This window comes from Petromyzon marinus, chromosome 4 (assembly GCF_048934315.1).
Source record: "Petromyzon marinus isolate PM22_M1 ecotype Great Lakes invasive population chromosome 4, UKy_Petmar_22M1.pri1.0, whole genome shotgun sequence".
Taxonomy (NCBI): Eukaryota; Metazoa; Chordata; class Hyperoartia; order Petromyzontiformes; family Petromyzontidae; genus Petromyzon; species Petromyzon marinus.
Window position 1 is genome coordinate 8,539,674 of NC_133670.1, and position 25,980 is coordinate 8,565,653.

Sequence of the window (25,980 nt, forward strand, 5' to 3'; positions counted from 1 at the left end):
ATTCTGTTCATGGGCAATGCCATTCTTTTCAAAGTTATATAAAAAATTTAATTAAGCATAAAAATCCAAAGCGTATGTCGGACTAGATGTAAAAAAGGTAATGCTGAAAGTGTAGTAAAGTTCAGCCTTATTTTATGGGCGTAAAAAAAAAAGACTTGGTCAAATTAAATATAGACATATATACATATAGGACAGGCTGCTCCTATGATATGTACAAGCGCTGACTCTTTCCGTCGTGATGAGGTTTTTTGGGAGGAGGAGCGGGGGTGATTCTGGGCCACCAGTGGAGGTGAGTAACAGGGAGACTTTAACTTGTGCTATGAAATTAAACATCATACTCATCGTGATTGAAAACCATGACTTGAACCGAGCTCGGGGATTTTATTTTTTACATTTAAAAACCCCGAAAATCTTAACAGCACAGAGGAACGTGGCTTGGAAACGACATTAATCCAGTTTAGGTGGTGCCGTAGGATTCTCAAAGCTTTTAGACTGTGATGGAAAAATATGCGTTATCCTTATAAAGAACTGAGAGTATATTTATATAGTGTAGACATACACTGTTAATACCTTGTTTAAGTGTCCTGGCTCACAAAGCACATTTAATCCGACCAGCTTTAAGCGCTTAATACGTTCCATGCACACAAGTTAAACCAGTTTTTCCCTGCAGATTATTCATTTCCAAAGCAGACTTTTTCAGTAATACCGTTAACTTGCATGGCGTCCAACTGTGCCATCTGTTAGTTGGTTATTTCACCAAGTGGGGGTTTACCCTTAAACCTGTCCGTTAGGGAACAGCACACAATTAAAAGCAATTCAGAAGTGAGCCACACAAGGCCGACTATTGCCTGTGCCATTAATTCACTCAAGTCCATCAAATTGCTTAATTTAAACCAGTGCTTGGAGCTCACTGAATCAATGCACCGCATTGTTTTTCTTAATATTATTATTCAAAATAAACGTAGATTATATATGTACGAAACATGTGAACAAGATAATGGCTTCATTGTACGTCTGTCCATTTAATTGTGCACTCGTGTTGAATCACGGACAGCAGTTCAATGTGACTCTTGATATATAGATGGTTTATTGTAGGAATGGTATTTGAAGACATTGAAGTGCATTATGTGTAACCTTCTATATATCAACATTTTAGCTTTTACATGTTTTAGTAACGTCTAACTGATGCCCTGAAATATGTTTTTCATCACAGATTTTTTTCTATTAAAAACTTAATTGATTGTATTTGTTTAATGGAAACCTTACGAGTGGGCAATTTAGCAAAGGTTTCATTGAACAAACCATTTCTCGTTTCAACATTGCATTTGAAGTAACGTTTGTTTTGTGAAGTAACAATATTTCATGAAAAGCATTTTTCATCTGTAAGCGTATCAAAACAGATTGCGCATTAGATTCTCGTCCATCATCATCATCATCACCACTGTAATTTTTCATCGCCATTCACAAACAAACTCAACTTCTTTCAGGTTGTGGGAATCTTACAACCAGAGAAGGTTCATTGAAGCATTTTGAGAAGTGGGACATTCAATATATGCGCAGGCGCACACCTGATTATTTAATTATCTTTATAATAAACAATTACATAATGATTCACCAATTCATTGCTGGATGAATGCCTCCCTACACTGGTTGCCAGTCATGGGGATTGTTCGATCATACTTCACCACGCTGGTCAGTGTGGGTTGAAGGGGGAAAGTGTCCAGAAATGGACAAATATGATCTACAGTTGATGTTAGCTGTTACCAAGAATGGAACTCGATTTGCCAAGTTCATAGTGCTGTGCACGAACCACTTTACCGATGCACCTATTCTGTAATTGATACAGACTGTGCGTATTGGGAATCAATGTGCATATACCATTATTGTGTGTCATTTTGATGCTTTATATTTTATATAAAAATGCGTACAACTCGTATCACTGTAAACTTTATACTTCATAATTTGTTGTGCGGTGTTTATCACCCCACACTTTGCATAGGTGCACGTTTCGTGTTCAAACATTTCGATTTGGGGGGTTTTATTTCATTCAATTGAGCTTTTGTAAACGTACAATTTCAGATTCTAAGATAGAACTGCCCAGATATACCTTCGCTAATATTCACGGCTGAGATGCAGCTAATTTGGTAGAACTACTGGGCCACCAATAATGCATCCCGAATTCGAATCCTGGTCAGGGTGAACCTATCTCTTTATTTCTCCGAGGCTGTTACCAATGGCACCACCTGGTAACGACTGAATAAACAACTTCATAGTAATTCAACAGCATTTGACTATCGCGAGTCTGGTCCTCACCACAAGTAAGGTAGAATTTCCACAGCTGTCTCAGAACCACCGATAGAGATGAGCAACCACCCAATACTCATTTGTTGAAGAAAGACAACTTGACCTTTTTAGCCAGACGCTCACTCTTAGCTCACAAACATGATCATAATTCAACAATACCAAATTCAAAATTATGATGCCGTATAAACATCTATGAAATGTATTACACAGTGAGCTATGCACGCACGTGCGATTAACTACCCGTGATTCGTTGTGAATTACTAAACACGGTGCAAAAACAAGCGGAGGAAAACAAACGTTTTTTTAATGTAATATATGATTCACAATTCTTGAGCTCAAACCACAATTGACAATGCTGTCCTGAGAACCCATCGTGTTAATTTTGGTGCTCTAAATTCAAACGAGGAAACATGCAGCTGGCTCGAGACATCCAAGCGGAGATGTGACGGGGCAGCATAAATGTGAAGCGTTATTAAGTGCCACCAGAGGCGTCGACATAAATTAAAAAGCCAAAGCGTGTCCTACAAAAAAAGGAAACAGATGAAACAAGTCTTTATAATTTTTTTCATGCAACCAAAGTGCTGTGGTCTTGACATTTCCACAACCTTACACGCTACTGGGCATTCGCGTCACGGGAATATTTGAAAAAAAAATTGAGAGATTAACAGCTGGAATGCACATAAATGCAATTCACTATTTATAATAACAGATATCATTTGTTGTATTGTGTTTTGTTGTTGTAAAACTGGAATATATTTTTCCATGAGTCTCGATACAGTAATCAAAATTATCAATATTTATTCACTTCAAATGAATCCATTATTTAATTAAAAACTAATATATCCTATTTAAGTCATGCAAAAATCTATTATTTACTTTCTATCATATTTGACGCACTTTAAAGCACTTACACTGAACCCAGCGATACGAGTTATTCTAAATCTACATTGTAATTATGTATGCATACTTAAAGAATACTATCTCTATGTTTGTAATGTCACTGGAGCTGTAAAACTCATTAATCGTGGGTGCCTTTTACCAGCAATGGACGTAACGCAAGGTGGAGTGGTAATGTCCTGCACTCTGAACCTGTGAGTTAAATTCCCTTCTACTTCACCAGCCCACACTGACCGGCGTGATAGAAGTATGGTCAAACCACCCACACGACCGACGCAGCATGGATGAGGAGGCCTTCATCCATCAGTGGATTGAAAAAGACGTGTAAATGATTTACTTACAACGACAAAGATTTCCCATTTAGCTTCATAAGCAGCAGAGGGAAGCATTATTCGTGACCATGTATCAACATGCGAATTAGTACATACACATGCACTATAGAAATGTAATTAATTTTATTATATTGACGAAAGTTGTACGGACGTAAAGTTTACGTTGCAGCTCTATCTTTAAGTATTAACCAGCGCAGAACATGTGTATTTACGTTAGATATTACATTGTTAAATAGTTACATGTGATGTAATAGCTTAATGTGAATGTGCTCATAGTTCAAAGAGCCATTAACATTTTATTACTGACACATAGCAAGTGACTATTGTAGATAGACACTGGGATCCACATTGTGATTAAGACAGCCACTGCAAAGCCTCCCTACCAACACAGACGGCCACTAGATAGCTCTTGCAATTCAAATACATCCATCTCATTAAAAATTATGCCATTAAGTTGGTCACACAACATTACCGCATTGTGTACCATAATTTACACAGCTATTGAGGGTTGATAAATTCTGTACCAATCTATTGGAGGTTGTTTAATGTGTCATTTGAAGCACTTTGTCTGAGCAAACCAGTGGATATGGCACTGTCACATGCTTGTTTGAACAGAGACATATTTAGTCTTCGATTTTCTGTTATCCACATTATAATAAATGTGAAAATTAAACTCAATAATGAAATTATAGTTCCTGAAAACCCATTTCAAACTGTCTAATGCACTAACCCTGACCAAATGCACTAACTATAACCATAATGCACTAACTGTAACCCTAATACACTAACCCAAATGTACAAACCCTAACCAAAATGCACGAACCCTAGCCCGAATCCACTAATTAATATTCCAATGCACTAACACTAACCCTGATGTACTAATCCGAATGCACAAAGTCAAATGTACTAACCAAAATGCACTAACCCTCAGTGATGTTTTCATCAATAAATGTGTCAAAATAAGCAACTTGCAAATTTCCAAAGCCATTTATTACGAGCATTGGTTGTCACCGCCTTAGAATTCATGCTGTTTTATATACAGTGCATATATTATTCACATGGTGCTTATGCTTATATTAAAAGACCACCCATCTCTAGTTTTCCTGAACATTTGACGTGAAGACACTTCACTCCCTTGTGCATCCAGTGTCTCCCCGAGACCTAATTAATAATTCTTGTGGCTGCTTTTTTATTTAATCTACCTTACTTAATCATTTGCCTTAATGGTTAATTCAGATGCTAAAAGTTTGATATCACAAAGTAGGCTTCCGCTGTTTTTTCTTGTAGTGCTTATGCGAGATGAGCAACTCATTCAATGCAAATATTCTTTACGGAAGGGGAATAATGGTGTTCAACTAAATGTATGGCTGCAGAAAATATCTACCAGCAGGGAAAAAAAACACAATTAAATGAGCAAGATGTAAAAAAAATGTACTTAGTTGTTTGCATTTACGTTCAACATTAGCATATTGTTTAATCATCAGCCATGTTTTATAAATTGCTGGATGAAGGCCGCCTCATTCCGTCACCATCCCTCCCGGTCCTCCGATGCCCTGATCCATCTCACCCTCGAACGTAAACTTCTCATTGTCCCATCTCTGTGATGTTGCCTCTCAGGTGCGTTTCCTTTCCGCCACCGGTCTTACCTATTGCCCATCCTTTGAGGTGGTCACGGCATCGTGCGCTTTCAGATGTGCTTCTGCGGCCGTCTGGAACGCTCTTCCTTCCGATATTAGGAATCTACTGGAGCAATGCACCTTAAATATCGATTATAAATGTCGTTTCTTTAGAACAGCTTTTCATATTTAGTTTGTTGTCCTTCCCCTGCACCTCTGATAAGCATGAATGGCTACATATGGTGTAAAATAAGTTCAACATACATCATCCATCTGTTGCACACTCAAAATGAAGGACGTGGGCAGGTGCTCCAAATCGAGGGCAAACACATTTATTGTGGTCAATCTGTAACATGCAACAGCACCTGTGTCATACATGGCAATCCTCAACCGAGTCGCCATTAACCACGTGACTGGTGTACAAGTCCGGTTAATCAATAACCCTGCCAGCCACCCACAGGCCCAACTCAGTTATCACATTCTGGTGAACACACGTCCATAAGGACTTTCACAAAACCACACTTTACTCCCTTGCTGCACACGGAAATAATAAAAATAGTGGTCCATTCAGAATGTGCCACACATCTCTAGAGATATGTTCTGCCAGGAAGCCTCCTTATTTTTCTTCATTGTTCATATTTTGTTTACAATTTATGCTTGTTCTAGTATTTCGCAGCTTGAGCCTATCATGGTTATCTTGGCATACTGTTAAGCTTTTGTTCAATTTTCTTTGTCAGTGTCTATGTTTTTTATTCAAATGCATGAATCGGTAATGAGTATGGATTGAAAGCTTTCTTGTTCAAGAACATGTTGCATGTTGTTTTCGTGATCAAATGCAGTTTTGCAAAAGCACTGATTCTGATTTTTTTTCACCTCCTTGTAAATCTGAGCCCAATCTTCAATCATCTCACACACTGCTTGCAATACAGCAATCCCTCGCCAAACCACGTGGGTCAGGTTCCTGAACCCCCCCTCCCACCCCCCCCCCCGTCGTTGGCAAAATCCGTGATTGCGAAACCTCGGTAGGCTTTGAGCTGGATTCACGCCTTGGTCATTTGCCCGAAACGCCCTTTCTTGGCGAATCTTTTACCCCCCCCCCCCCCCCAATTGGTGGTGACGGAGACGGTGGAAACGTTTTTGACGAAAGATATGACACAACGAGAATGTCGCCAGCATGCGATGCAGACCCGTTGTGTTTGCCTATAAAAGTGGACGGATATCTGTAACTCATATTTGTCCGTGGGACCAATAGGGGGTTCTGCGGGAAAAATAATAATACAAAATCATTGTTATTTTTCTATCTACGTGGCAATTCCCGACAGACCCAAAGAATATTAATTCCTGCAGTCACGAAAGCTTTAAGTCAAGTTTATTTTACATTTAGGTAACATTTGTTATTCATACACATTTAAATGTATTACAATCTTCGTGCATTAGTGTGTGCTTTAACATTCGATTACCATTAGGTTAACATCATCATTAGTCATGATCCATCCCCTGCTGGATGAAGGCTTTCCTGTGACTTTACCATCTCTCAGCAAGGCGACAATCTATCTCGTTCCTGCACGTGAGCTGATCACATTGATGGTATCAACCTGCTTCTTAATTAATGCACTAAACCAATGATTACATTTATTATGTCTCACTTACTGTAGAGATGTGGAGCATCGATTGCACGAGTTATGAAATATTTGCAAAATTTAGGAACAGATGTACAGAAATCCATTTAACAATGCATTTCAGACAGATGCATATTAATAATTACGTGGCTGAGAGTATTGTTTTGCCTTGTGACGACGTTGCTTTTAAAAGAAGATGTTGAAAAAAAAACTTCTGTACTGTCATTTCATCTTGTGAATAATGTCAGGAATAATCCTTGTCAAAAAGTATAGGTTCTCACACTCGCACAATTTTCTCAAGGATTATAGACTATATTTCACATCATTGAACCACATTCTTCTTCATTTGTATGGCTGATGTTGATGCAGAGCAACAACTACCATTTCACATGTAGGTGGTCAAGCCAGATAACAACATTGATTACATTAACAGATGTCATTAACATACTTACCTGGCACACGGGATACATCACTATTCCCTCATTAAATTAATACGGGATTACACAAAAGATAAAAACCCTCAAATAGTGTGGAGTAACTTTAGCCACGTGCCACGACTAAGCGAAGTGACGGGCATCGTTATCAGTGATTATCAACCGCGTGACAATGGAGACCCCTTTCCCCAGCAGACTTCGCAGTCATCCAAGCAACCCACGCAGTCCCTCCCAAACCAACGCCGGTGCCCTCCCGATGCCCCTCTGGTGCTTCGACGAGTGGCTATGCCGGCAGGGCGTGGGCACAACAATTCAACTGCACGTGTAAGTGAGGCCATAGTCGCACGCACACAATAAAACATACGACGTAAAATCCAAGTCGCCCTCGCCATAACTTCCTGCGCTCGCATTTGCAGCAACGTCACGAGAGTGCACGATGGTCTTTTGCTGAATGTCTTCCCACACACTTTTTCCTTTATTGTCGCGGTTTATATGCTTGGCTGTGTCTCAACTTGTATCTCTCTCTGTGTGTGTGTGTGCGTGTGTGTGTCTATTCACTCGCAATGCGTATTTGTGTTGAGGTATATAAATATATAAAACTCGCATCCATGAATATGAATGGTAATGGCATTACTACCTGCATCGCTCTTCAGAGAACAGTTTAAATTTGCATGCCCTCGTAAGAAGTGGGGTTGTAAAAACACTACCACGCATCCCAGGTTTACACCCATGGGGCCCAGAAGTTCGTTCCCTTCCCCACTTTATTCCATCCTAGGCACACGACACTCGCCTGCAAACTCAAGCCCATATTTTATGCTGGCTGAATGGACTGCCATTATTAAGCATGCACCGGTTTGCTCAGACTTTTTCAAAGAAATATCTGTTGAACATTAGTATCAATATTTAACGCAGAACACAATTTTAAATCCCCCGTACTTGGGTTGATACACAGTGTATGGCAAAGGGCCGGCTAGTGCGCATTTTGAGAACATTTTGAGAACATTTTGACTGGGTTCCTTGTCCATATTCAATGTTTCACATGGCCACTGAAATTCACAAGTAAACATGCACTGTCGTTTATAGCCATGGATGACAAAAAAAAGTGTCCTGCAATGTGTCAGACCAAATGTCTGCCGCATTTCTAATGCAGAGATAGAGGGCAATGGAAATTGGAAATGATGAAATACTAGCTCGGCTAGGCATCCCAATAGGACTAGTTTTCCCAAGTGCACATGATTACAGTTTTACTGAATTAGGATTACACAATAACACCTACCATATGCCATAGCAGATCAAATTCTGAAACAAAAGCAGAAAACAAATTATTTCATAAATTGCCTGAGTGTACGTGTAATACGATTATGGTGCATGTAAGAAAAGCTGACTTATGACGCAGAAAATTTGCGCGAGTAATTCTTTCTAAACTTCCATAATATCGAGATAAAATAAACATTTACTTTTCTTCAATTAATTTGCGCTTGAAATGAGCCCAGTAAACTTCAGAGGCACCACTAAAATAAATCAGTGAAGGTTATCTCGAAATTAAACACATGTACTTCCATTATGTTTGACGAATACATTTTTTTTAAAATAAGACTTTATTCTGCGCAAGTGAGACAAGATCAACATTGTACTCAGTCAATGGTAAAACAATTCCGATCGCAGCAAACACCCACATTTTCTTCACGGGACATTTGGCTCATGGGGATAACCAGTGGCGTCTGTTTGCACACAACACGCAATTATAAGCACCTGTACATAATGAAATTAGATATGGCAAATAAAGGGTTAGACTATAACCGGCTTTTTCCCCCTCTTGCACACAAAACCCGTCTTCCATACAGCCCTCCCTTCGGCCTCTGCCCTAACCAACATCATGCGCATTACGTTACGCATAATTGCTTTATGCGCTGGCGAGGTAATGGGATGATTGATGTGGCTGGTAACGAGCTGCAGGTGTGCCCACACAAACAGCTGGTCAAGCAGTCCAAGCCATAACACCCGCATGCTGGACAGGCTTTAAATGTTTGGTAAGTCAGCTTTGTGGCACTGCTCAAACAGACCAAGCCAAGACTTCTCTTTTAAATGGTTTGAGTTTGTGCGTGCGCGTGCGTGTGTGTGTGTTTGTCCTTGTGTGATAGTCAGTTGGGTGGAGCGGTAGCGTCCTGTGGAGTGGTAGTGTAGCGGTTATCCCATTGTGCTACGGACCCGCTGTCCTGAGTATAATTTCCACTAAATGGCAAACATCATTGACCACCGTCTGAACCAGTCCTAGGCCTCTCCTGGGTTTATTGAACTTTGAATGAGCACCTGGTGGAATGTGTAAACATCAGTAATTGTGTTGTCCGGCTACACCACTCCCTCCCGCGCCTTTTTCGGTGTTCTTCCAACAGAATTTCCTCCAATCCGTATGGCTGCAGTGGGTTCATCTTTTGTTATTTAGTAAATCGTGGGGAGAGTAGTCGGTGCACTGTGTTGTGAACCCAGCGAACTTAATTTGATTTCTGGCCACAGCTAACATCAGTTAATGGCAGTAGTTGCCCTGGATAACCCTTAGGTTGACTCAGCCTTAATTGAGTACCCCATGTGTTATCTGTCCTGCAGCTGGGCATGGTGCTGGCCACGTGGTCCACTTCTCCCCCTCCATGTGCCGTGCCAGCCTGAATAGGTGCTCACCAACAGCGCTTGTCCCAAGAGTCCGTGTGGCTACACTGGAAATCTCTGGCTTGTTTGAGCGCACGCGTGCACCTAAGTGTGTGTTCTTATGTGAGAAGCATTTTTATACGAAAAGCAAATGCATACGGAGTTGAGTGGGATCAAACTTAAAATGATTACTGAAGCCATCTTTATTTTTTCTAAATGTTCTAAGAGATGAATGTGTTTGTTAAAGGTAAATGGCATTTTGTAATTGCCACGGATTTGCTTCCCGTCCTCGTGGAGAGTCGTCATGTGCTTCTCATTCTCAAGCTGCTCGGTTCATTTTTTTGTGGTGGCGCTCATGCCAGATCCGCGTCGTGTTGCCCAACAACTTAAATTGCTCTGCCGAGCCTGACACTGGCGGTCTTTGAAAAGAAAAAAAACATTGAAAGTGACCCACGGTATTTGCATCCCCAGGACACCCTGAACGTTTTTTGTTGTTGTAATTAAATTACCTTCAGATGCCAAATGTGTTTATACATCATTGGCGAGTGACTCTACAGCATCTACATTTCTTTTGTGAGTGAAACAACTGTGTTTTCTAGGCTATCTTTTCAGTTATGAAGACCATCAGGAGTTGTTCTATTTTTCTGGCCACAAAGGCAGTTTATAACTCGTTGTCTTCGAAAGATAAATACAACGAATGAAGTGGGGTGCGGCGTGACAAGTAATATTTCACTGGGGAAGTGAAAACGTTGAACGTGTAACAGACGCGCTAAACATTGCTCAAGGAAAAAAAAATAACCAAAGTGTTCGCTTAATCATCACATCATCACAAGTGATGTATTATCATGGGTACAGTGTGAACTGAAGCAGTGGACATATACAGCTCCTGATAATATATATAAACACGCATTGTCTTTGAATCTAAGTTGGCCTACACCAGAGACAGACTTTTTATGGCCTTGTCTCATCGGTGTTAAACCAGAGAACGCCAAAAGGCAGACGGTTACAAATACAATGCAGGTATCAGAACACAGGCATGCAACTCTCCTTGAATCGTTGTACACTTTGCAGGTTGCTCCATTTTGGATACTGGCAAAACGGTCCCATAGATATAAACAGATTGTTTGTTTCGATTTAAATCTTTCGTGACTGCAGGGATTCATATTCCCGGTTCTTTCTGTAAAGTCACGCAGAAGGGAAAAAATAAAATAATACAAATAAAACAATAAAATTATCACGACGTTTCGATTGCAACACAAGCAATCATCATCAGGTGTGAAAACCGAAACGAAACGTCGTTAGAATTTTATTGTTTTATTTGTATTATTTTTATTATTTCCCCTCTACGTGACTTTACCGAAAGAACCAAGAATAGGTTGTTTGTTGTGTATGTGTCCAAAGCCACAGCATATCTTTAAAAAGTTGCCTATGGAAAATCCAGTGTACTAATGGGGGGAAAAAAACACATTGCCATACAGTGCTACTCAAAAAGCTAGCAAGGCGGGCTATTTAAATGTGTAAACAGTTTCTGATTTATTGGATAAACAGACCAAATTTGCAGCAGATGCACTTCTCCAGCAGGGGTGTAAATCTTAATGTTCTCCAACCACAAATGTGCACCAAAGCACTTTTAGTCATTCGGGTTTATTGGCATCAGTTTAAGATACACACCCCTTTTTGATTAAAATATGTAATTGACTCCATTTTACCAAATGCATTATAGTGTATTGCTCTTTGTCTTATAAATATGAGTTTTTGTCAAGTGTTTTACTGCTGTTATTGCATGCTACATGTGTGTACGATTTCAATGTCGTTTTTTGCCCTGAGTCACCATCACCATCAGCAACCGTACACCGTAGTTCCTTGAGTACTGCTCTGTGACGTTCGTTTATTCAGGACCGTCTCGGATTCACGTGAATTGCGGCTCTTGAAATGTTGAGTGGGGGTGTGGGGGGGTTTATACCGAATTCGAAAAAAAACGGCTCATCTTATTATTTTGGTTGCCGGCTCATGGTCCTGCCACTACTGAAAATTAGGCCTCGCAAAGTCTTTGCCATCCCTGGCAGTCCAGCCCTACCAATCCATCTTGCTTCTGCATTCAAACTCAAATAATTCATCCATCCCTGCATTGGTCATCCTCTCAGGCGTGTGGCTTCTCGTGACTGTCATTCCTTTGTTTGCTTTGACCATCAGCCATTATTCTTTCAAGTCCACTCGTTTTTATGAAGTCAACATGATGTCTCTAATTTTCATTTTTTTTCTGATCCATGTCTCGACTTTCTGGCACTCCATATAAATATAAATAAACACGGGCATGCACCTTTCCACGCTTCTTTTCACACTTTTCAGATTGTTCCATATTCTCTGTCAGTGTCAATGTGTCTAATCCATTTGTAACAAAAAAAAAAAATGCTGTACACTGATTGAAAACTGTCTTCTAATTCTGTAATCTTGTACAGCATATACTGTACTACGTACATTTAAAGTTTGCATATATAATGTTAAAAGTTTAATTTTAACAAAGAAAAAAATATGCATTCTGAATGCAATCCTCCGTGTGTGTGGTCATTTGTTTAGCCGTGCGTACACAGCATATTAACCGACTGCAATATACTATATTTAACGTGCCACGTAATCTAAATATATGCAGACCGAACGTATTGAACGCGCGCGTGTGTGTGTGTGTGTGTACAGAATCAGTGATCAATGTAGACTAAAGCCAGTCTATGAATGCTCTTGTATACTCCCCTTCCATGCAGTAATGCAGAGCTATCACGTTGAGAGATGCACCATTGCATGACAATGCCCAGAGGGGGTCCATGGGATTGCCCAGTCTTCATGCGAGAGACAGTTCAACAGACGTTAGCCTGTGGAACTGCATTTCATTCATTTTAACAACTCGGAAAACAGAGAACTGGAAAGTTCCTAGGGCGTTCCGCGGTGCTCTTGCGATCCTGAAAATGCGCGTGATTTGCTCGAGACGGTGAAAAATGCTTCCGAATGTGCGATTCTCACATCAAGTCTCACGGTGGCAGGGCCGATACTGTTCACACCGCGTGGATGTGGCTAAGGAAATGCAACGGGGCGATAAAGATTGGTTCTGTATGTCACGCTCAGACCTGATCGCAACATAGAATGGGAATAGAAGGCGTAGCTAGCAAGACAATGTGTGCGCATGTATCCGTGCGGAGGGAGCAGCAGTTCAGCAGTTTGCGCACAGCATTCACCAGCCCGGTGACCAGTGTTCGATACCAAGCCACGGATGGCATGAGTGGCTAGTGGTAGCAGCAACTGCCGTGTGCCTCCCCCTATAGTCGACTCAACCTCAAGAGAGTTCATAATTCGGTGTGAAAAATAAACACTCAAGAGACAGAGGCATCTTGGCATGGTGCTGGCCACACCATCCTCTGCCAAGCACTCTCTCGACCTTAACATTGTCGGGTATTCGCTAACAAAACGTGACTTAACAAGCCAACATCATTACATGTGTATATGTGGATTCTAGTTGATACTTACTAGTTAAGTCGGAAAAAAAGTTACGATTAGCAGATTATTAAAACTATAAGTTCAGCCCACTGCTTTGATTATGCAACCACAATTAATAATGACCTTGTTTCAAGTATTTGTTGCACTTCAGCTCATACTAATTTTTAAGATTTTAATATATACTGTAGATGAGCATACGTATATTTAACAGTCATAGTTTATATGGGATATCAAAACTGTTTTAGGTTGTACTTTAAACGACCCCGTGACTTCTTTATGGGAGCACTTGACTGTGCCATATGCCAAGTTTATGCTCCCCGCCCATTCTGCAATAATTTTGCACAAATTCAGTACTGTAATAATTAATGTATTATTGCCCGTGCCATACTGGCAAAGTATGTGATGAATCTCAGTCCGCTCTACCTGAATTAACTTAAGGACTTGCAATCACGTAATGTTACCATGCAAATAAATCATACGGCACAGCACAACCGTAGAAATGTACGGATTCATGGTACCTATTTTAATGTCCCCCTCCCGCCCGATATGGATGATGGGCTAAGTTGACCCACGGTGTGAAATTGCGACCTTCTGTTTGTAAGTGGAATGAATGTGGACTGACATCATCGATATCTTCTCAGTCAAACATTTCATCTTCCCTCTATCTGCTGCAAGTGAGGCCGTTAATCCAAGACATCAACCTACCTATATGCAGGCGGTTAAAAGGAAGTATTAATAATAGTGGCGATGGTAAAGATCCGTGTTTCTGTTATTGTTGTTGATCTTCGCAGGTTGTCCCGGCTTCACCACGCACCACGGTCCCCCCTACGCACTCTGCGTGCTCTGTTGGCGGGGCAGCTGCTCCACATCCATGGGCTGTGGTGGCGTGACCCAGCCGTCGCTTGCCACGGGAGGTTCACGGTTCGATTTCAGGCGGCCGCCATGACTAATCATGCGAGTGCATTAAACCGCGAAAAAAAAAAGACTCGCCTTTCTGCTTCAGGGGTGGACGTTAAAAATCCCGCGACGTCATTCGCACGAGTAGGCCACTGTGTGTGCCGGCGTCACGGTCCAAATTTGTTTAATTGGAGAAAAAAAAATACCGGCAAATTACTCAATTGGCCCGATTGGGATTATATGTAGCAATCATCAACCCCTGATGGGAAAACTTGACAGGACCCTCTTAAAAAAGAGTCACGGGGATAAAGTAAGGCTTTCTGGGGTGAACACGAATAATATAATCAATGTAAACTCGTCCACGGAATGAAACAGCTGGGGTGGCTGTGCGTGTGTGAGTTGTGAGCAGGGATGGAGGGGACCAGAAGGAGGAGACCAGGTGGATGGGATAGGGTGGAGCAGACTGGGTGGATGGAACAGAGTGGAGCGGACTTGGTTAAGTGGACTACGTGGAGCGAACTGGGTTGAATGGACTCAGTTGAGCGGACAGGTTGGAGCGAACTGGGTGGAGTTGATGGGGTGGAGCGGACTGGGTGGAACGGGCAGAGTGGAGCGAACTGGGTGGAGTTGATGGGGTGGAGCGGACGCGGTGGAGCGGACAGGGTGGAAACGGACTGGGTGGAGCAGACGGGGTGGAGCGAACTGTGTGGAGCGGCCTGGGTGGAGGGGACTGGGTGGTGGTGACGTTCTGAAGCAGCGAGGTGCAAACATCATCCATGCTGCGCCGCGTGAGATAGCGGCAGGCCCCGGCTGTTACGGTAATTATACGTGTCAGCACTAAGCCGATTTGACAGGTTACAATAGGCAGCGTGTCTCCCTCCAGCCGGTAATGTTCGGGGGATTATGTCGCTGGTAAATAATTCAACCGGTCAAACGGGCCTTTCCATTAATGTATTTATGCCCACGTGGAGATTTTCACCCTCGCAGAGTAGAGCTACGGGGTTTTGACATGTGGGAAACATAATAAATGCATCGTCAAGAAAGCGCCATTAAGTTGACCATCAATGCGCAGATCTGCTATACTCGGTTGAACTTGACATGGGGTCCCCACAGCGTACATGGATGACTCCTGCATATATCGTCAGGCAACCCGGTGCCATTTGCTTAATGGGACGCACCCTGACACCCTTGCTGAGGAGACGGAGGGAAGGTGACGACGATTTCAGAGTTTGCGTTGTTTAAACAAATACATCTGTGAAAAAAATTGTTCCTTCGTAAGACATTACAGTCGGCCCTAGTTATTGATGCGAAGATCTAGGCAAAGTTCTTTATACTTTTTTTTTCTAGAAAAATAATATCTCAAACTTTTACGGCCCTTTTAAAAGTTTGTGGTAACCTACGACCAGTTGCTCATTGCTGCTCTGTTTAGGGTTTTTCAACCTGCATTTTTGCATTGTATCTTACAAAAAGCATACAGTTAAAACATTCCAAATAATATTTTGCCAATTAATTGCAAATCAGTATCCAGAGTAAATGTGTCTCAATATGTGGTCTTCAATACATTTGTGTTGATCATAAGGTAAAACGTGTTTACAATTCTTAGACTTGAGTCATTGCAATTCACAAAGCTGTGTTGGTAAAACAAACACAAATGCCAACTTTGTTTTACTGTCTCACATAAAAAAACACAACTGTGACTTTTTAAACCTTTACGATACGTAAAGCATTGCAAGCACCGCATTAAACTCACCACACCAAAGAACGTAAACCCCTTTCAATTAGTATTTAGCTCCCTCTACTGTAAACATGTCAAATTGCACATCATTAAAACACGATACACCCCTACATTACAACTACACAGTTTTTACAAGATTGAGATCATGAAAAGTCCCAGGCTGAATTGATGCCACTTACAACAAACAAACAATGAAGGCAGCAGTGGATATTTCAAAGCATTACACAATGAAACGGAACAGCTGCTAGCTTTTGCGGTCTATTATTCTTTCCCAGCTGTGCCAAACTTCACCTTATTTTTCTCTCTGTCAGTTCCTCCTGCACGCTGTTCACTCCGGACATTCACGTTTTCACGTGCGCCACCTTGGAAGGGTTCCACTAAATTTGCCTCGCAGACCCCACTACAAAGGGACCACATCAAAACTCAGCTGATTTCCTTTCAGCCCCCCAACAAGCAGCTGGGAGATCACACTGAGCAGTACGGAAAACTTCTGCTGCCAATAGCGCAACACGTCCGCCCGTGATGGGGAGGAGATTAAAATAGTCCTGACATTCTGCTCAGTTACACATACTTGAAACAATTTGTATACAGCAATTATATATGTACTAGCTTTACTACCCTGCTTCGCCCGGGACTTGAATCCACCACGCGCGGCCGCCTTTGTTTCCCCAGCGGCGATGTTCACACACCACACCAGTGAATTGTTTTAGGCTGAGTGGACCTAGGGGAGGCCCAGGACCGTTTAAATTATCGTCACCGGTGGTGGCCGTGAGCGGGAATCGAGCTCGGGTCGCCGGGTTCGTAGCGCAGGGCGCTAACCACTACACTACCATGCGTTACGCTTCCACACACAGACAGACAGACATAGACAGACACACACAGACACACACACAGACACAGACAGACACACACACAGACACACACACAGACACATACATAGACACACACACACAGACAGACACACACAGGCACATACATAGCGCGCTAACCACTACACTACAATGCGTTACGCTTCCACGTGCGCGGGTCACGTGACAGATTTGACGTCACAGCTCACTTGCCGTGCAAAAAAATGCATTATTGAGCTCCCCCCCCCCCAAAAAAAAAACCACAAAAGTGTATTTTAATAAATTTAGCATGGTGTACAGTGTGGAAAGTACCCACATGGCAAATTTCAAGTTTGTTGCATGTCGGGAAGTACGCTAAACATTTTGAACAGACACACATAATCACAACTTTGCCTTTTAAATATATGGAGATTTTTTTTATGGAAAAAAACAGCTATAATAAAAAGAATGCTCACAAAATAAATTGCAATTGCAGGGTTAAATATTGTATTGATTTTCATTTCTTAATTTGGTGTATGAGTACACACTCGCATCGCTAAAAAGCAGATGCAGCAAACACATCGATTTCTGATGGTACCAAGTGATGAAGGAGATATGTAAGGTGCACTTACCCTCGATACAAAAATATATATCATTGCTATTGTAAATTTTAATGATTCTGAATTCACGCAGATATGCAGGCACTGATGTTCTTAAAACATGCTAGTCACATAAATTCTAATTCAATACACAAAACATACTTATTCCTGGCAGGGCATTATCATAACTCATTATTATAATGATTGCTGAAGGCACATTTCTTAATTGGACCAAACAAATAGGATGAATTAAATAAGCCACTGCATATTGTGCATGTCTCCAATTGGCAATAGGGGCACTTAAGCCTGTCAGGTCACTGCCCTTACATTGATTCTGTGCCAAATGCCAGTTTGCTAAAACTTAATCCTTTCACATATGATCGCTTTTAATATGGTATGAGATGAAATTTTGACAGGGCTCCATATGGTTTGCAAACTAGTGTTGTGCATTGTACCACTGCCTTGTCAATTCATCTCAATGGGGAGCTTTAGCTTTCTGAGTCTGAAGCCTTGGGCTTATGTACACTTTATCCACAAGCAAAGCGTGTGGGAATTAATAAGTCCATGCAAGAAGACAGCTGTACCACAGAGCAACAGTGCAATGTTAAGCAAACTGCTGAAAAAGTTTTAATATTTGCTTCACGGTCAATCGAACAAACAGGTGCAAGCAGTTATTTTATGAAGACACAAATCCGCCAATCTGAGAACAGCAATCAATAGAAACATCTAGTATTGAAATTTCAGTAGTATTAGAATAAATACAAACGTCTTACCATGGCAAATTAAGCTGGTTGTATACCTTTTGCGTTGTGTGTATTTTATTTTGAACAGTACACAGTGGCTGTATTGTTAAATAGCTTCCCAGCCCAAACTATATATATTATGATAGCCCTTTGGACAGGCTCGTACAAATCAAGACGTTGGTAATGCACCAGTCGTGGTAAACCACTCATTGCTTTTACCTTACTCAAGTAACTACAATATAGTGCTTCACAATTTACACGATCTTAAGAAAATCATGAGATTCAATGGGGGACACATCACAATAACCCATGGCACAGGTATTAATAAACTCCTTGGCAAAACTGTTTTTTTTATTTTACCAGGTAAGGCCCACTGAGCTACAGTGAGGGAAAAAAGAATTTGATCCCCTGCTGATCTTGTACGTTTGCCCACTGACAAAGAAATTATCAGTCTATAATAATTTTAATGGTAGGTTTATTTGAACAGTGAGAGACAGAATAACAAAAAAAATCCAGAAAAACGCATGTCAAAAATGTTCTAAATTGATTTGCATTTTAATGAGGGAAATAAATATTTGACCCCTCTGCAAAACATGACTTAGTACTTGGTGGCAAAACCCTTGTTGGCAATTCTTGTAGTTTGCCACCAGGTTTGTACACATCTCAGGAGGGATTTTGTCCCACTCCTCTTTGCAGATCTTCTAAAAGTCATTAAGGTTTCGAGGATGACGTTTGGCAACTCGAACCTTCAGCTCCCTCCACAGATTTTCTATGGGAATAAGGTCTGGAGACTGGCTAAGCCACTCCAGGACCTTAATGTGCTTCTTCTTGAGCCACTCCTTTGTTGCCTTGGCCGTGTGTGTTGGATCATTGTCCACGACCCATTTTCAATGCCCTGGCTGAGGGAAGGAGGTTTTCACCTAAGATTTGACGGTACATGGCCCCGTCCATCGTCCCTTTGATGCGGTGAAGTTGTCCTGTCCCCTTAGCAGAAAAACACCCCCAAAGCATAATGATTCCACCTCCATGTTTGACGGTGGGGATGGTGTTCTTGGGGTCATAGGCAGCATTCCTCCTCCTCCAAACACGGCGAGTTGAGTTGATGCCAAAGAGCTCCATTTTGGTCTCATCTGACCACAACACTTTCACCCAGTTGTCCTCTGAATCATTCAGATGTTCAATGGCAAACTTCAGACGGGCATATATATGTGCTTTCTTGAGCAGGGGGACCTTGCAGGCGCTGCAGGATTTCAGTCCTTCACAGCGTAGTGTGTTACCAATTGTTTTCTTGGTGACTATGGTCCCAGCTGCCTTGAGATCATTGACAAGATCCTCCCGTGTAGGTCTGGGCTGATTCCTCACCATTCTCATGATCATTGCAACTCCACGAGGTGAGATCTTGCATGGAGCCCCAGGCCGAGGGAGATTGACAGTTATTTTGTGTTTCTTCCATTTGCGAATAATCGCACCAACTGTTGTCACCTTCTCACCAAGCTGCTTGGCAATGGTCTTGTAGCCCATTCCAGCCTTGTGTAGGTGTACAATCTTGTCCCTGACATCCTTGGAGAGCTCTTTGGTCTTGGCCATGGTGGAGAGTTTGGAATCTGATTGATTGATTGATTGCTTCTGTGGACAGGTGCCTTTCATACAGGTAACAAGCTGAGATTAAGAGCACTCCCTTTAAGAGCGTGCTCCTAATCTCACCTGTATAAAAGACACCTGGGAGCCAGAAATCTTTCTGAAAGAGAGGGGGTCAAAGACTTATTTCCCTCATTAAAATGCAAATCAATCTATAACATTTTTGACATGCGTTTTTCTGGATTTTGTTGTTGTTATTCTGTCTCTCACTGTTCAAATAAACATACCATTAAAATTATAGACTGATCATTTCTTTGTCAGTGGGCAAACGTACAAAATCAGCAGGGGATAAAATACTTTTTTTCCCTCACTGTATATAGCTATTTATCAGAAGCGACTTGGCCACAAATGATAGCTCAACGAAGTGGCTTATTACGTGGAAATGTATAAGCAGCTAAATACTCTAAACGTATGTTTCTAAATATCGAGGGAAAAAACTGGAGCACCAAGAAAAAAATCTACGCGACCACGGAGAGAACATGCAAACTCCAAATATACAGGCGCCGGGGTCAGGCCCACGACCTCCTGCATATCAGGCGAGGTCGTAGACCATCGCTTGACTTGTTGATTGTTGAATGCACAATCATTTTCATATAAATGTACGATAGCGTTGAGACTGGCGACAAATAAGTGACAGCTGAGTGACTTGCGAGTGATCCAACAAACTTATTGCTTAGTGCCATTGCTTTTACTCTCTGTGAGCCAGGCTTAAAGAAAGCACCCCAAAGCTGGCCACTGCTAGACAAGAGGCTAGCGGTAACCAAAGCAATGCTGGTCTGGGGTACTCTGTCCACAGAGAACACAAAGGCACTTTGAATGAAACTAGAGTTTTAAAAATAAGTGATGCAGGTGACAGCGAAGAGCACATTATTGAGTGGAAATACATCCGCTTTTCCTTACCAAATGAAAGTGTTTTCAATCGGTCCCTCCGATATGCTCCACATGTGCATGCCCTTAAGTTTAATCCTGCCACGATTTCTAATTTATGACTTCCTGAGACTTTGGAGCCCAACATTCTGTCCCCTGCACACCCCATGCCCCTGCCGAGCTTGCATCTAGCCAAAGTTTGTGAACCATTATACCAAAATAGAATTCAGGATGGGGGCTTGGGGAGCAAGGATGGAATATGGACTCTTAAGAGCCCTGAAAGTCATTAATTTAACTATTTTCTACTTTCATATCAGAGGTTCTCCCAAATCTTCCTCCAGAGCTCGCATAGACCAAGAGCCAGACATTATCCACAGGAGATGTGCTTTGTCCCAGCAATTGCTTCCAAGCCATGAAGTATGCACTTCTGTGCTTTTCTAATTGATCAAGACTGCACTTAGAGGAAGCGTTCCAGGATGGAACACTAACAACTTTTTAATTATAAAATTATTGATGCAATTAGTAAAAGTTCCATTTGCACACACAGGCAGGAGAGCATGAATTATTTTACACATGGTATGGCGTAGTTTTGATAGTCTCATTAAAACAGGCTCCGGGCAATTGTTGGGAATCGCAGTGGGGACAAGTGACAATTAATACACTATACTTAATTAAAATATTAAAACATTTTAATTATTTAATGTGGCTTATTACATCTTCTACGGACCTTACTGGGTCACATGTCTGTTTGCTCAGACCTTGAAAAGTTAACGTCTCAAAAAAGTGCCGTAAAAAAAATATTGAGCTGCAGATTATTATTGTTTTAAAAATATGTAACCTCAAATTAGACAATGTATCGCAATAAATAAAAAATGTAAGCAGAAATTCCTTTTCATCGCATGAAATACTTGTCATTGATCAAATGAGTCTGTTTTAAATTTTCTGATGCAGCATATAGGGGGCTCGAAAGCTCTCTAAATAATAAAAGGACTTTATCAACGTTTACATCGTAAATCATTTGGCTGGAAACTAAATAATCCAGTTGCTTAAAAAAAAACTTTAATGGTTTTGCCTTTAAATGCATGCCAATAATTTAGGCGCCTGGTCAGGGGAGGCAGCAATGAGTGCTGTCCTTTCCCGCACCTTCGATTAGCATGGTTGGTGACGTAGTGTGCGAAAGAAGTTCAACATGTGCACGCAAGCCGCATGCCATCCTAATTGTTGTCAGTGTACCTCGGTGAACCTTGGTGGGGAGCAGGTGAGGCCTGAGCAGTCGTTGCCAACTTGTCGTGTGCAGGCCACTGATCAGAGTGGACACTTGCAAAACGCTGCTGCCCCAAGCATACTTTTCAAGTCAACGTGTCTCCATGCTTCAAACACATATTGGCAGGTTATTTTTTTTTCTATTGCCAGTCTCGAGCCGTCCGTGGAAATTCCACATTGCTAAGGCAGATAAGTCTGTCTATTGGAACACTACAATTTACCTCTTACAAGGCGATACTTATTTTGTCTTGTATTAAGGGATGACGAGTCGAGTTGACTCCCAACTGAAATATTCACTCACAATATTTGGCTTGTAGGTCATGTGTTCTCTCACAGCCCCACCTCACCATATGAGGATACTCATCATCAGCCATATCTATCAAACTGCTGGATGAAAGCCTTTCCAATAACAATTACAATAATGTATTGCCATTCCTCAAGGATCTACAATAACACGATCCATCTCAATGTTGCAGATGAACCGATGCTGTTCAATCCTTGATCCCTGCCTAGCACGAATGATATCCTTTCTGTGCACATTTTGTCATCAGTTTCAACCCTTCCATCAACCATTGACCCTTCCAGTAATGTATCTGCCCAAGCCCACTTCACTTTTTTAGATCTTACATGTGGCACCACTGATTTGCATCTGTTTCTTTATCTAGTGTGACTCCAAGCATGCATCTTTATCCACGTTTGTATGCAAACTTCTCAACGTTTGGTCCATTACATTAATCAGTTGTCCCTGTTACTGTCCCATTGATAATAATTGGTAATATTCACAGATTGAAAACGTTTCTCTGCAAGCATAATGGAATGTTGGTTTTCATTGCCAAATTTACTTGTCAATAAACATTCGATACTCTTCGTGTCAGCTCTGCGTGAAATCTGGCAGTCACCTGATGCGACTCGTGGTCATTTCCGGCGTAACGTCGTACTCGAATTATACAGTGAGGGAAAAAAGTATTTGATCCCCTGCTGATTTTTTACGTTTGCCCACTGACAAAGAAATGATCAGTCTATAATTTTAATGGTAGGTTTATTTGAACAGTGAGAGACAGAATAACAACAAGAAAATCCAGAAAAACGTATGTCAAAAATGTTATAAATTGATTTGCATTTTAATGAGGGAAATAAGTATTTGACCCCCTCTCAATCAGAAAGATTTCTGGCTCCCAAGTGTCTTTTATATAGCTAACGAGCTGACATTAGGAGCACACTCTTAAAGGGAGTGCTCCTAATCTTAGCTTGTTACCTGTATAAAAGACACCTGTCCACAAAATCACTCAATCAATCAGATTCCAACCTCTCCACCATGGTCAAGACCAAAGAGCTCTCCAAGGATGTCAGGGACAAGATTGTAGACCTACATAAGGCTGAAATGGACTTCAAGACGATTGCCAAGCAGCTTGGTGAGAAGGTGACAACAGTTGGTGCGATTATTCGCAAATGGAAGAAACACAAAAGAACTGTCAATCTCCCTCGGCCTGGGGCTCCATGCAAGATCTCACCTCGTGGAGTTACAATGATCATGAGAAAGGTGAGAAATCAGCGCAGAACTACACGGGAGGATCTTGTCAATGATCTCAAGGCAGCTGGGACCATAGTAATCAAGAAAACAATTGGTAACACACTAAGCCGTGAAGGACTGAAATCCTGCAGCGCCCGCAAGATTCCCCTGCTCAAGAAAGCACATATACATGCCCGTATGAAGTTTGCCAATGAACATCTGAATGATTCAGAGGACAACTGGGTGAAAGTGTTGTGGTCAGATGAGACCAAAATGGAGCTCTTTGGCATCAACTCAACTCGCCGTGTTTGGAGGAGGGGGAATGCTGCCTATGACCCCAAGAACACCATCCCCACTGTTAAACATGGAGGTGGAAACATTATGCTTTGGGGGTGTTTTTCTGCTAAGGGGACAGGACAACTTCACCGCATCAAAGGGACGATAGACGGGGCCATGTACCGTCAAATCTTGGGTGAGAACCTCCTTCCCTCAGCCAGGGCATTTAAAATGGGTCGTGGATGGGTATTCCAGCATAACAATGACCCAAAACACACGGCCAAGGCAACAAAGGAGTGGCTCAAGAAGAAGCACATTAAGGTCCTGGAGTGGCCTAGCCAGTCTCCAGACCTTAATCCCATAGAAAATCTGTGGAGGGAGCTGAAGGTTCGAGTTGCCAAACGTCAGCCTCGAAACCTTAATAACTTGGAGCAGATCTGCAAAGAGGAGTGGGACAAAATCCCTCCTGAGATGTTTGCAAACCTGGTGGCCAACTACAAGAAACGTCTGACCTCTGTGATTGCCAACAAAGGTTTTGCCCTTTTTCCACAATTAAAATCAATAAAATCTTTGCCAATATATTGTTTTTTTTTAAGTGGCCGAAATAATTAATGAAAACACGCAATCGGAGAATCGCCCGGTTGCCAAAGTACGATTTACCCTGACCTGCTGACATAATTTTGACAGTTCACAAACACGCCCAGGGTCAGAGGTCACAGACCAAGCGCAGCGCACAGCAAACTGCAGGATTAACGTAAACGCAGAGCCCAGGGTCGCCGAGCGTTCGCGTTAGCCGCAGACAAATCCAAGCCAAACAGCTAAATCATTTACCCTGCATTGCTATTAAAGTAACGTTAAAGTTCGATATTCAACAACAGGAGTAGGTTAAAATTATCGATCCTCACGCTCGCTCCAATTGGAGACCAGGCTTCGAGCTACATCAATGAACCATTGCCCATTTATTAATTCAATACTGAATGTTAATTCATCTTTAATAATTTCTGCACAACCGGACCGAAGCAAATGGCAATCAGAATTTTTCCTAAGTCAAAACGAATTCTCTAACCTCAGGACATAAGCAAATAATAACGCAGTGTTAACTCAAAGGATAGAGAGAGAGAAAGAGCCTCCCGGCCGCCTTTGTCTTCTCACAGAGTGGCAGAGCGGACAGAAACCAGAGCCAAGAAATTATTGCAGCCACCTGCGCTCACGGGAAAGCTAGGACTCCAAAACAACACTCCCCCAATTAATTAGACGAATGGCATACCCCGCGCAAGCAGAGAGGGGGGAAATTCCTTACGAACGAAGGCATCACCAAACCTCAGCAAACAAATTAAGTTAAAGAAATTACAAGACATAGTCACACAGAACATTGATACTAACACTATTCACCTTAAAATGACGATGCCCTTGCCCGTTACCCGACCCCACAGACACCAAGGAGTGCGAATTCCGACCTTCGAGAGGCTTACCTCTTGACTCAGGATATCGAGAATAGAACGATAATTAATGATAAAGCTTATACACGGAATGACGAAATTTAATAAGGGCCAGGATAGCGGGGTGAATCACAACCTTGTTGAACATAAAACAAATAATATTTGAGCGATGGTAAACCAAGGGCAACGGAGAGAAAGAGAGACGCCTTTGTATTCCTGCTTCGTGAGAGAGCAAAGATGGCACCAAAAGGCAAGGAATTATCACAGGCTATCTGTATTCAAGGGAGAGCTAAACCTAATAAACAACGCACACACCACACGTGCAAGCAGAGAGGAGGGGGCGTGGGTAGAGATGCCTTGGAATATGCAGCGTATGTCAGCAAAACCCCAGGCGAGCAAGTTTTAAGTTAAATAAATCACAACACATAATTTCATACATAACATTAATATTAACGCCATTCACCGTAAACTATATTCCGCTTATATAACCTAGCAGACACCAAGGAATACGAATTCCCAGGATCAAGAAACCTACCTCTTAACCTAGGATATCGGAAATAAAATGATATAAGAATAAGCATGCACACGAAAAGACGAAATTAATAAAAAACTGAGGAAAGGCCAGGAATAACGGGGTGAATCACAACCTTGTCGAACATAAAACTACATGATACTTGAGCGATGTTAAACCGGGGGCCAGGGAAAAAGAGAGTCTCCCGGCCGCCTTTGTCTTCCTGCAGCACATGATAAGAATATGCATATGCTCAAGAGAGCACCGTCCCTTGAAATAAAATCAAACACCACGATGGAAACCTAACACAACAGACCTCGATTCACATACAGACTCATAACTGT

At 41.8% G+C, this 25,980-nt stretch overlaps 1 long non-coding RNA gene across 3 annotated transcripts in view; it reads left to right on the plus strand.

Annotated features, from left to right (window-relative positions):
* Positions 1-22,767, plus strand: part of LOC116938780 (uncharacterized) — a 153,117-nt gene extending 130,350 nt beyond the window's left edge. For 2 of the 3 annotated variants that reach the window (XR_012930580.1, XR_004402324.2), the window contains 3 exons: positions 3,347-3,395; positions 7,398-7,526; positions 9,807-22,767. This is a non-coding gene — a long non-coding RNA (uncharacterized LOC116938780). The remainder of the gene's footprint in view (positions 1-3,346; positions 3,396-7,397; positions 7,527-9,806) is intronic. The other variant, XR_012930581.1, reaches the window with a different exon arrangement.
* Positions 22,768-25,980: the final 3,213 nt, after the last annotated feature.